Source organism: Triturus cristatus, chromosome 3_1 (assembly GCF_964204655.1).
Source record: "Triturus cristatus chromosome 3_1, aTriCri1.1, whole genome shotgun sequence".
Taxonomy (NCBI): domain Eukaryota; kingdom Metazoa; phylum Chordata; class Amphibia; order Caudata; family Salamandridae; genus Triturus; species Triturus cristatus.
This window is the reverse complement of record NC_140583.1, coordinates 918,316,656-918,329,818: the sequence shown is the minus strand read 5'-3', so window position 1 is coordinate 918,329,818 and position 13,163 is coordinate 918,316,656. Positions and strand designations below refer to the sequence as shown.

Here is a 13,163-nt window from a genome sequence, read left to right as displayed (position 1 = left end):
TATAGGAATTCTACACCCCTGAAGCTAACATTGCTTAACGTAATGGCTGAACTAGTCTTGGCTTACTAACTGACCCTTCAACACACTGGCATTCGCAAAGCCAATAGTTATTTTCTATGCAAGCGCTGTTGGGTTTGCCATTGCGTTTTAACTATGTTGTCCATTAGTATGGCTGCTGTTCAGCATGGCTTAAAGTTAGTGACATGGAGTGGCATAGAGTAGATTGTCAGAGTGGCGTGCCATAGAGTATTCATGGTATGGTAGTCTGCAACGGCAGTGCACAACACCTTCAGTTGAAATAACTGTTACATTTGAACAGACATCCAGTTTTACTGATAAAACTATACAGCGCAAAAACAATGTATGGGAATGGCATGGCCTTTTGTATTGATTTGATCGTATTAAAATATGTTTCCAGCACACTTCCGAATTACAAAACAAATGTGCTTCATTTGTTGTTTTCCAATTGATATATTGCCACTTAAATCCTCTCACTTTGGAAGTCAAAGAAAGAAAATTAAACCCCAACCTACCTCAGAAGACAGCCTGACATTTGACCTCTGCCTTTAAACGCACATCAAATGTGACAAGATGAGAAAAAAATGTAAAGCCCTGTTTATTGAAAGTGAGCACTCGTGGAAGAAGGCTGTGCTCCACAGGCTGGACAAGACATGCTGGACAGTCTAAAACAAAGCCCGCAAGTAGAAAGCAAGCTACTGTGAGCTACAAAGCCATGGGCGGAATGCATTCTTATGTCCACTTTCAGAATGTCCCCCAAGAAGTCTTTAGAGGACAGACAGCCGTGTGTATTATGAACTGGCGGACAGACAGCCGTGTGTATTATGAACTGGCATGACACCAGAAGTCTCAAGGTCTGCATGTCCTATTTTTAAAGTTTATTTAACAATCAACTTGCATCCAATCAAAGTATCATTTCCCATATTTTAATGAGTGTGTGTGGTTGGCCTTGGCCATCCCTTTTTGGTCCCTTTGATCTCTATAAGTTGTAGGCTTTCTTGGTCTGCAAACGTGTAAATGTTGACACCAGTTTTAGGTTTTTTTTGTGAATGGAATAATGGGTATAGTGCATGGGCATACATTACATTGGTTTTCACTCTTACCCATACAAGCAGTTGCAAGATTAGAGTTTAGTCCTTTGTTACCAGGCAGATACAGATTTAGGTATTATGTGATCGAACCACCGGGATGGTGGACAGAAATATCGCAGTATTGCTGTTGAGCAGCCTTGCAAGCTTTTGACGTGATGAAAGCCTTTGACTTAAGTATACCTGATTGTATCACTGTCTGTGTTGCATCTTTTCCATAAAACCTTTTTGATTTTTAAGTATTTGTCAACTCCTGTGAAGTTTTTTAGTTTGGTAACGATTAGTGAATTGTTACTTTTTTTAAATTTTATATTTTTGAACTGAACACTTTCACACAATGAGATCTTGGTCTGCTTTTATCCTTCGAACAGACTTTAAAGATGCAGACTGGAGACAACAGCAAGGAGAAGAAGCAGAGCTCTTCTGCCCAGTCCACACCAAGCAGCACTCCCCAGTCATCACCCAAGCACATGGGTTTCTCGCCTTGAGCACATAGACACTTCATACACATGCACTGCCAGCATACTGGTCAATGTACACACCTGATTTCCTCCAATGTCAAGGCACTTGTCTTGTTTGCTTGGTTATTTTTGTTTCCTCATTCATTCTTTTAGTAGTTTGATAATCGTTCTGGCTCCACAGGTAGGCTACCCTAGTGCATTGCAACCAACAAACCATGTATTGCCATGTATTTGAATGCAGTGAAACCTGTTGCACTCCCTTGTACTGCTTGAATGATACTTTGAACCAATCCAATTTTATTAGAAACTGTCATTTTTAGGTCTCGCCTAAGCCAGCGCATGTGCTGCTCTGTGTGACATTTAGTTAGGGCTTTTAAAAGTGCTGGCACACGGCCTAGCGCTTGCGTTCATGCGAGCGTGCCCACGCGCAGCCGGCAGCTTTGAGCGCCCAAGGCGTCATCTGGAGCTTTCACTTTTTCAGCTGTTGCGCGCGCACCACTCGCGTGTTTGCCGTCGCACACGCACCCCTGCTTTCACTTTTGCCGTTGTTTCTACTTTCACACCTGACCGACGTCTCTGTTTCACCCACACCTTTCAAGGGCCCTAAAGTTCCAACCATGCAGACAGCTTTTCTTAACAAGGCTACATTTCTATTGTTGACTTGCTGGTCCTTCTCGGACTCCTTCTTTGACACGTCTCTGGTCGCTGTACTGTAGGTCATACATTGTTCCGTCTGTATTCTACATACATATCCCTAATGAGAGAATAGATTCATCTCTGCGATCATTCGTTCTCTGATAATTAATTCAAAGAACCGGCCGCACGGCCAATGCTTGTTTTATTTGCAGCTATTACAACCCTCCCGCTTACTAAACCCGCCCTACCACACGCTTTTGTTATGTTTTATTCGCCGCCGTTGCAACCCTCCCACTTACCAACACGCCCCATTTTCCAGACTTAAGCCCGGCGCCAATAATAGACACCATGCTTTTCTTTTAAAAACATTCTCTCCCCGCTTTACGACCAGCCGCCGAGTTACATGCAGATTAGTTGCTTTAGCTTAAAGCAATCGCACTGCCCTTCGTCCCACGAAAAGCCAGCATTGTTACGTGGTGGGTGGGTCAGGGATTCATTTAAAACAAGCATTGACATAGCCAATAGGTCTCGCCTTTAGAACCTTATAAGTGTTTAGCTATGCAACAGTTGATGTTGTTGCACCAAGGATATTGTGCTGCATAACTAAATATTTATAAGGTCCCAAAAGCGAGACCTATTGGCTATGCCAATGCTTGTTTTAAATAGAATAAATCTGTTCAGTAGATGCTGAGCAATTTAAAAAATAAAAATATCGATATCTGAGCACCGAGGAGGAGTAGCGACTCCTCAAGAGCATGGGCTGATTTCTGATTGGCTATCAACACTCCAAACCAGGAAGTGTTGGCAGCCATCTTGTGACTCGGAGGAACCGAGTCACAGGGAAAAGGGGGGAAAAAGTGAAAAATAAAGAAAAGGAGGCAGGGTAGAAACACGCTGACCCCCTAGGCCTGCTCAGGGGGTTCCACAGGGACCCCCAGGGCCAAAAGAAGCATTTTTGTTTTTTTTTTACGGCCAAAGTCGTGCTGGGTGAGCGAATTCGGCCGAGTAAAAAAGAAAAATACTAAGCGCAGCCTCCTATTTTGTATAAGCCCCCGGGTGAGCCAGGTCCCGGGGGCAATGTCCAAATAATTAACGGGGACCGCCACCTCCCTGGGGCTTCTAATAAAATGCGGGGGTTTCCTGCCGCACACTGCCCTGGGGACCACCAGCTCTCCGGGGCGCTAAATATTCAAATACGGAGGTCCATTGCAGACCCCGTGCCCTGGGGATCACCAGCTCCCTGGGGCTTTAAACACGTGGGCCCCCTCTTCAAGAGTCCATGAAGGCCCTGGGGACCGCCACCCCCCAGGGCCGGCTCCTGCAATGTCCCGGGGTGCCCATCCCTGGGACATTGCCGTTTGCTATGGCAGGACGGGAGCACAGCTCTCTGGAGGGGGGTCACGTGGCCCCCCTCCCCAAAAAAAATAATAAAAAAAATAAGGCTGCCAGGTCCCGGGGGATGGGGTCCCCGGGGCCAAAAGTGGCCCAGGGAAGGAGGGCCACACAGCGCCCCTCCCATAAAATAGAAAAAAAAGAAAAAGAAAAAAGTAACCGGCGGCTTGGCGATGGCCCCGCCCCCTAACTGCATTACTCTGCAAACGCCCCCCTGGCACGTTTTAAGTTGGGAATTAGGTCCCCTTGAATAACTGAGGGTCCCTGGGGGCCAACTAGCCCACCAGGTACCTTCAGTAAGCGCCACACAGCTGGATTGCACGGAGGTGGTCCGAGGCCATGCCCCTTTTTACACCACTCTGCAAATGCGCCTCTTGGCGTACTGCTGGAAGGGAGATGAGGTCCACTTGTGTCCTGAGGACCATAGGAAACAAGTGGACTTCGTCCCTTGAGCAGCAGTGTGCCGCAAGCCGCGTTTGTAGAGTAGTTTAAACAGGGGGCGTGGCCTCAGACCACTCTCAGCAATCAAGGTGTGTGGAGCTTACTGGAGGTACCTGATGGGCTGGTTGGCCCCCAGGGACCCTCAGGAATGAAGGGGATGTAATATCCCAGCTTAGAACGTGCCAGGAGGTGTGTTTGCAGAGTGGTGGGGAAAGGGGGCGTGGCCTGTGAACACCTCTCAGCAATCCCACTGTGTGGGGCTTACTGGAGGTAAAAGGTAGGCTGTTTGGCCCCTAAATGACCCCAGCAGTGAAGAGGACTTCAATTCCCATCCAAGAGCACGTTTTCAGAGTGGTGGGCAAAGGGGGCGTGACCTGCTATGACAATTTAGCAATCCTGTTTGGTACTTACTGGAGGTAATAGGAAGGGTATTTGGCCCCCAAGGTTGTCCTTGGGGGCCAATTACCCTTCTTGTTACCTCCAGTAAGTCACACACAGTGGGATTGCTAAGACGTCTTTGGAGGATATGCCCCCCTTTCACCACCACTCTGCAAACGCGCCTCCTGGCAGACTACGGGATGGGGGATGAAGTCCAATTTACTACTGAGGGACTTTGGGGGCCAAGAAGCCCTCCTGGTAACTCCTCTAAGTCCTATGCAGCGAAATTCCTGAGCGCTGGTCGGAGGCGCAGGACCCTTTCTCCACCACTCTGCAAAAGTGACTACTATTTAAAGAAGCATCTTACTGCGCCTCTGACTTAGAGGTAGTTTTAATCCCCCTGCCCTAATATGTACTAGGGCCTTACAGAGGAGGTCATGCCAATCACAGGGGTACCGTAACGCATAGTGTTCCCTAGTGTATGTAGGTGTTTTCACTGTATTCTAAGTGTCTTTTAGCAGAGCACTGGCTCTAGGCCTGGTTAGTCAGAGTCAGTTACCACCAGTACCCGTCAGCAAAAAGTTGGGGCATAGGATGACTTTGCAACAAGGCCTCTTTCTGCTCCTCTGTTGGTTCTTTGTGCACATCTCTTGCTTCTTTCTGCACCTTTCTTGGTCTTTCTGTACACGTCCTACCTCTGTAGGCATAGTCAGAAATTTGCATTTAAAAAACCTTTGAAATTCACTGAAAAAACCCACATGTTTTAGGGATGATATAGTTAGTTGGAGATTTCACTCGTACAAAACCTTAGATACACCCACTCTAAAATACAGACTACCATTTTCGAAAACATAGATACACCAATACCACTTACTACATACCCACTAACTGATTCCTAGGTCTACACACACACACATCTACTTAGTCACCTGTAAAGTCACTTATACATGCAGTCACTCATCAATACAGCACTATCATATGCACTCATACACCTAGACAGACAATCGTACAAGTTACTTACCTTCGGTAATGATGTATCTGGTAGAGACGATTCTAGCCGTAGATTCCTTAACGTAGAATTATCCCCTGGCGTGAGACTGCACCCGGAAAACTTTCTTGCTCAGCAACTCTGCGCGCAGGGGGGCAGTGCCTCGTGACTCCGCCCAGACGTCCTCTGCAGGCGTGACGTCAGCGAGGTCACATAAGCCCCACCCCGGCGCGCTGACTTCAGTTTGCTTCGGAGAACTTTTCCGCGCCACAATGCTGAGCCAGCACAACAAAACTGAGGAGAGCATGGGAACATTGTGCGAAGAAACCAAAGAAACAAAAAGAGAGAGACAAAAGGTGAGGCACAGCACCAGGCGGTACCGAGTCGCCAGGAGGCTACAACAGAAAAGCCAAAGCAAGAAGACAGCACACCACCTCTGAGGAACAACTGTGCAAGCCAGGTGGTAGCATCAGGCAGCACCAAAGTACCAGAAGACCATATCAGTAAAGCCACAGTGGGGAAAGAGTAAAGCACCCCTCCATGGAACCACTGTGCCAGCCAAAGCAAGAGCCAGGCTAGAGGCACAAGTAGTGGAAAGCACTGTAAGAGAAAGAGACTGCAACCATAGACCGCAGAGCAAAGGGCCACAAGCCCGAAACAGAGGAGCAACAGCAAGACACCCCCCGCCTACACAGTCAAGGAGGGCCAGAGCCTCTGAAAGGAGCAGAAGGCCAAGGACGGGCAAAAGAACCCCAAGCATAGAGGACCGCAAGGGGATAAGAAATCTCAACAACTAACGGAAAAGAGCAAAAGCAGGCCGCTACACAGGAGAAAACCCAGCTGGAGGGAAGCACGATAGGCAGAAAACGAAAAGGAACTCCACAGAAGACAAGCCACCCAGAGGGAGGCGAGCGCAGAAAACCAAGCTGAGGGTCCTCGCAGAACGGGAAGGAAGGGTGGGTCGTGAAGGAATCTGCGGCTAGAATCGTCTCTACCAGATACATCTTTACCGAAGGTAAGTAACTTGTACATCTGATAGAAACTACTAGCCGCAGACTCCTTAACGTAGAATAGATACCCTAGCCATACCCAGAGGGGAGGAGGGCCTGCGAGAGGGTTTCCCCACCAGGAGAGACCAGGGCCCCAGTAGGGGACATGAAACATGAACAAGAAGGAAAAGGTCAGGATATCCTAAGCCCAACCAAAAGAAAGAGCGTGCCCAACACCCAGCAGGGGCACACAGCGCCCCAAAAGCCTCAAGGAACACAAGGACCACCTCAAACCCAGTGAGAAGAGGTAGAACCAAGGGCAGGGCCCACCCTAAGAAACACAGGTAGAGAGATAAAAAAGAGCTGAATACACCTTGGCAGCAAGCAGCGGGCAAGGCCGGAACTGCGCCACCGCCAACAGCACAGGCGGAAGAAAAGCACCGTTGTGCGAAGCCCCAGCAGAACCAGAGGCAGGGGCTCAAGGAAACACATCAAGATCACAACGGTGGAGTAGAACAAGCAGGCATGCATGGGCATGTGCCACCAGCAACAGGTAACATAACGGAACAGTGCACCCCGGACAAGGCAGATGCCAGCCAAAGGCAGAGGCCAAGGAGGGCCAGGACACACCCCAAGGGAGGGGCCAGATCAAAAACACACACACACTGACCCACAAAGAAGTGGAGGAAACGGCAGAAAAGAAAAAGAGACCGAGGACGGGCCCAAGCCTGCCTACAGAACACAGAGGCCAAGGAAAGCCAATCCCTCTGGAGCATCAGACCGAGGACCAAGCCAAAACACAGTACAAAAGTGCAGAACCGCTACAACCCGATGCCGCAGACAGCAGGCCAGACAGGCCGAGCGACGTAGCGACAAGGAGAAGAACGGATCTAGTGCAAGCTGCCCCAAGACGATTGGAAATAAGATGGCACCTGCGACATACTGTGACGCCACGGAGAGCAAGGAACCTGAAAAGGGTGACCACACCTCCCCAGCACATGACAGAGCTATGTAATAGCAACAAGTACCCCACATAGGGTAACGTCCCAAGAACCATGGAAACACCGCTTAGGAAAAAATGTCCGCAGCAGAGGACAAAACAGAAAGACCTGCAGAAAAAACCCGCAGACGGCTTACCAAGCAGAAGACACAGAAGGCCTAATCTCAGGCCCTAGCGGGCTTACCAACAGCCAAAACTACAAGTTAACAAAGGGCCGGACCAGCAGCCAACAGCACCAAGGGCCCAACAAAAGGACCCCAAGAGCACAGCAACCATACAGAACACACAACCCGGGCCACCCGTTACAAGGCCCCAGGAAAAATAAGGGGAGAACACCTCCCAAAACACAGACCGACAGTCAGGTCACTAAGGGGGAGGAGGAGGGAGGGGGGGATGGGGGCCAAGCCCCACAAGAAACCTCTGACTGGCAGACTCCGTACGGGGCGAAGAACAGAGCGCCATCAAAGGGGAGGTCAACCAGCCATTCCCTAACATTCTCAGGGAAAACACTATCCCGTAGCCAAGCATGGCGATGAAGGGCCACCGAAGTAGCCATGGTACGACCAAGCACCTCCGAAACGTCTAGAGTCGAGGGAAGAATAAATGCCGCCAGTTCCCAGCCATCCAACACATGGTGCCACAGATCAACGCAGGCACCCTCCTGAGAAGCGGAAGACGTAAGGGACTCCGCCGAATCCCATCAGCAAGAAGTGGCCCTGGCCAACACACTAAGAGTGTTAAGGGCCCGCAAAGCAGCACTGTAAGAGGAGAAGAGGTTGCGCCCCCAGGAATCTAACCACCTTGCCTCCCGTGACGGGGGAGACAACACCGATGGCAAGGAGGGAAAGGCAGTCTGTAAAAGAGGGCCCCTGGTAGAAGGGTGGAGGGAAAGACAGACAGGATCATGCGGACCAGGACGGTGGTGGTGCAGAAGTGGCTGGGGCAGAGTCCCCCGTGGCAGGACGCCCCCAGGCCCCCAAAAGAGAAATGTGGAGCAAACCCTCAAAAGGAAGAAGCAGCTTCCGTCCACCAGAGCCCTGATGGAGAACCTCTCCAGCAGATGATCCGTGGGGAAATGGGCAGCTGGATTCCTGCAGCCGTGGAAACAGCCCGAGCGAAGGCAGCACTTGCCTCGTTCCTCCATGGGCGACGGCTGCAAGCTAAGGCGGCCGTCCCCCAGCCCAACGGGAGGAAGGAAATGCCAAGCCTGGAAAGGGGGAGGGTGGACCGATGAATGGGTAACCTGAGGCGCCTACGGCGAAGACTGCGAGCGCGGTGACAGCAAAGAGCTGTCCTTGGAAGACGCCAGGGAGAAAGCCACGACGCGGCGACCCGTCTCCGGAGAAGATGAAACCAACAACCGCCGAACCTCTGGACAAGAGGGGGCATCTGAAGACAAATCAATGACCCGACGTTGGCCTGGCGCCGTAGAGTCCGCCACCAGTGTCAGGTCAACGTCGACCGGCGCCGAAGGGGACGCCGGAACGACTTCCGCCATAACGTGCGGCGCAGGAGATAGAGGCAGGGTCGGAGCCGGGCCGATGATGAAGGGAACCCCGGACAGCCGCAACCCGACGGCACCACATCCTCCGAACCTGTCGGCGCCGGAACTGCCGGCGACGCCGCAGAAGTCCCCGCACATGGCAAGAGATCCACAGACGTCTCAGGAAGAGAAGGAGAAGAAGGAAGAGCCAACGAGGCCTGCAAGGCCTCCGCATAGGCCTCCATCTGGGAGCCCCCGTGCCGGGGAAAGGCGGATAGGGTGGCGACGCGCGGTGCCGCACCTCCCACGGAGAACCTACGCCCCCAACAAGCTGGGGACTGGGCCACGGGGACAAACTGCGACACTTACCAACAGGTGAGCGACGCCCTTGCGGCCAGGGAGAAGGACAATGTCGGAGACGGAAGCGGCAGTTCTTGAAGCCGTCCGCAGGAGACGGACGCGGCGCCGACGCCGACCTGGACATATGTGCCGAAAGGAGTTTCATCCGGCGCTCCTGCCGGGACTTCGGCTTCATTTGCTGACACGCCACACAGTCTGTGGAGTCATGGTGCTCCCCCAAACACCACATGCAGATGGGGTGAGGATCCGTCGCCGACAACTGGCGCGCGCAAGACGAGCACATCTTAAAGCCCGAAGGCATTTGCACACTGTTCCCAAGAAAAACGCTCAAAAGTGGAAAAAGAAGGCCAGGAACACGATCCGGAACCGCGTTGCACGCGGAAAAGAAGAAAACTGACGTCAGCGCGCCGGGGTGGGGCTTATGTGACCTCGCTGACTTAACGTCCGCGGAGGACGTCGGGGCGGAGTCGCGAGGCACTGCCCCCCGGCGCGCAGAGCTGCTGAGCAAGAACGTTTTCCGGGTCCAGTCTCATGCCTGGTGATAATTCTACGTTAAGGAATCTGCGGCTAGTAGTCTATCAGATACACACCGCCGCTCATCCATAGTGTTACTCACACACCTAGTTAGTCATGCAAACAATCAATAACACTCCCATTTACTCACTATACAGTTATACACACACCACCTCACTTATTCATAAAGATACTAACACATACGTAGTCTCTTATACAATCACTCATCCATACAGCCACTCTCACAATCACTCAATCTCACATATAGTCATTTATATACTCCAACACTCACATATACTGCCTTTCACATATGGAGTTACTCACACATTTACCACTGAGACGTCCATTTACTCACCAACACACTCATACACACACTCACCCAGCCATACAGCACAACACAGATGCACTCTTGAACCCATACACCCAGTGAATCACCCACTCACACATCTATGCACAGAGTCACAACTCCCCACCCACACACACACACAGACACTCAGGCACCCATACAGCTACTCCGACAACCAATCATTAACCCAATAGACACTCATTTTGCTACTCACCAACCCATGCGACCACTTACACACCAACTGACAGACTGATACAGACATTTACAGACTAGTCACTAACCAATGCATTCAGTAAGATACGTTTAATCACTCACTTATAGTCAGTCAGTCACACACCTACTCAATCATACATTCAGACACTTATACACCCACTAATTCTTCAATACACCTTGGCACATATATAAAACATATTTACATTTTACAGAAGCACACAGTCACTGGGTGATGTCATCAGTGATGTCAATGACCATGTCATGAGCAGTGCATTGCGGGGGCGCAAGTTATAGTTAGCTCAACTAAGTATAAACGCCAAATTTCTCTGGTTTTGTACAAGTGAAATCTCCAACTAACTATAACGTTCCTGAAATCTGTGCTTTTTTCAGTAAATATATATATATATATATATATATGTGTATATATATATATACATATACATATATATACACACACACACATACATCCCTAACTGTGTCCTTATTTTGAGAGTCTAATTGGCGTACTCTTTGCCTGATCCGATTAAGATCGCCTGAGACACCATAACTGGATGACTCAGTCTGGAGTTGGATTGCAATCCCTATTTGCAGGATTGGCATTGACACAGCTGCATGTCCAACACAAAGGTCGTCCCACGATCATTATGGCTGGAGTGTACCCTCTGACACACAAAGGGACAGCGCAGTGTTTAAATAATAAAGCTGCTGTGTCAGAGGTACATGCAATGATGTGTCCAAATGTTAGAAGCTGTCTCCGAGTGGGCAAAGTATGTATTAGGATATCTCTTTCTATGTACCTGGCCTTGAACGAAGTGTACAGATGGTGTCGCAGGAAAGGCGGTCTAAAAACAAGCAGCATGTTAAGTATTACTTGGAATCCTATCATGGAAATAAAATATGTAAAAGGTAACAGGACTAAAATGAAGTCTGCTAAAATGTGTAAAATGTAAAATGAACTAAAGTGGGTCACGAGGGCCTCATTACAAATGAGCATGCAATAAATCTGGAGGCAGCTTTTAAGCCACTGAGAATTGGATCTTAATGCACTGCAGGATCCAGCGGGGGATATTTCTCTGCTGCTCTGCCTTGCCTTTCTTCATACAAGTAAACCCAATAAAGAGCTAATTGGCCATCCGGTGTTCTTTGGTATGATACATGTAGAAGCTCAGGGCTCTCTAGGGGTCCAAGTGGAGTATTCTTGCCTCCTCGAAGGGGTGAGGTGGAGCATAGAATGCCAGCAGGCTGATGGTTTGATGGATGTGGAACGAGGTCACAACATTCGGCAATGAGGATGCTCTAGTTTGCATAACCAGCTCATCTGGGATGCAGGTGGTGTGTCGTGGATTAACACACAGTCTGATGCTCACTCACATGCCATGCCGGAGTGATGGCAATGAAAAACACAGTGTTGATGGTAAGAAGCTTGAATAACAGTTGTGGAGCAGCTTGAATGGAGTGCACATCAAATAAGTAAGGACAATATTGGGGTCCCACTAGGCATCACAAAAGGAAAAGCGGGAACATATGCTGTAGTCTTTTCAAAAATTACATCACAACAGACAGGTGACTCAAACAATGAGGGCTGATGAGGAAACCATAAGAAGATTAAAAGGGTCGAAAGATAACCTTCAACCGTGCCCAAAGCAAGACCATTCCGGCCGAGAGATAAAACAAAAAGCCGGACGTCGGACAGTTTGGCCTGGAGGGGATCAACCTGGAGTGTGCTGCACCAAACCACAAAGTTTTCTCAACTGCAGGGGTACACAGTCTTCGTTGACGGATACCTGGCTGCCAAGAGGACATAAACCACCTCCAGAAGGTCAAAGGTGTTCATAAGTCACCGCTCCATTTCTATGCATGAAGGTGGAGTGTGCGAAGGTCCGGGTGGAGAACCTGACTCTGCTGTTGCGACAGATGATCCTCTCAGATGGGCAGCCTGATTGGAGGGCAGATGCTCTAGCCCATGAGCTCTGGATACCATACTCTCCATGTCCAATCCGGAGCCACTAGGACAACTTGGGCCTGGTCTGCCCTGATCTTCTAAGGAACTTGAGGCAGGAGTGGTATTCATAGAAAGGCAAACAGATGTCCCAAGGTCCACTCGAGGCGGAATGCATCTCCAAGCGAGAAACACGCAGAAGTGCTGATAGTGCATGTTCTCACTGGTGGCGAACATATCGAGCTATGGTTCTCCTCTTTTGGGGTAGAGATGCTGCGCCATCTTCAGATGTAACTGTCACTCATGATCCACTAGGCGTCAATTGCTGAGTTTGTCCACCCTGGCCCGGACAATCGGATTTGTCTTCGAACAGGTGAATCCTAACGAAGGGCATGTTCAACAGGGAGGACTGGACATTGCCAGAGAACCCCAGTTGATCGGAGCTACACATGGTGGCGAATGGCAACGTCGAGCCCATGGACCCGCCTGATGGAGTCGGTGGTCAAGCAATGATTTGTGAACTTGGCCTCATCAGAAATATCTTGAATCGCCCGAGAGAGTAAGGGGTAAAGTTTTTCTGGCACACCAGGGGGGACATGCGCCACCGAATTCCAAAGGGCGTGAGTGCAAAATCCCAACAAACAAGAGGCATTATCAGAACGCAGGGCCAAATTGGTGGATGAAAAGAGGAGTTTCACAAATGGGGAGAGGTAGAAAAAAAAGTGACTGGATTGGAACGGCTGGTGGAGGCATGAACCACAAGACTTTCTGGTGAAGGGTGCTGTGACAGGAAGGTGGAATCCCCTGGAGGAGGACGATGGCATCGGGTGATCTAAAAAGGTTTAGATTAGATGAGTAAGACCGCCTTACAAACAATAATCCTGCTGTAACACAGTCAATAAAATATCCCACAATCTC

At 49.8% G+C, this 13,163-nt stretch overlaps 1 protein-coding gene across 22 annotated transcripts in view; it reads right to left on the bottom strand.

Annotated features, from left to right (window-relative positions):
* Positions 1-13,163, bottom strand: part of BAZ2B (bromodomain adjacent to zinc finger domain 2B) — a 1,481,286-nt gene that overhangs the window by 317,592 nt on the left and 1,150,531 nt on the right. The gene's annotated exons all lie outside the window — the stretch shown is intronic.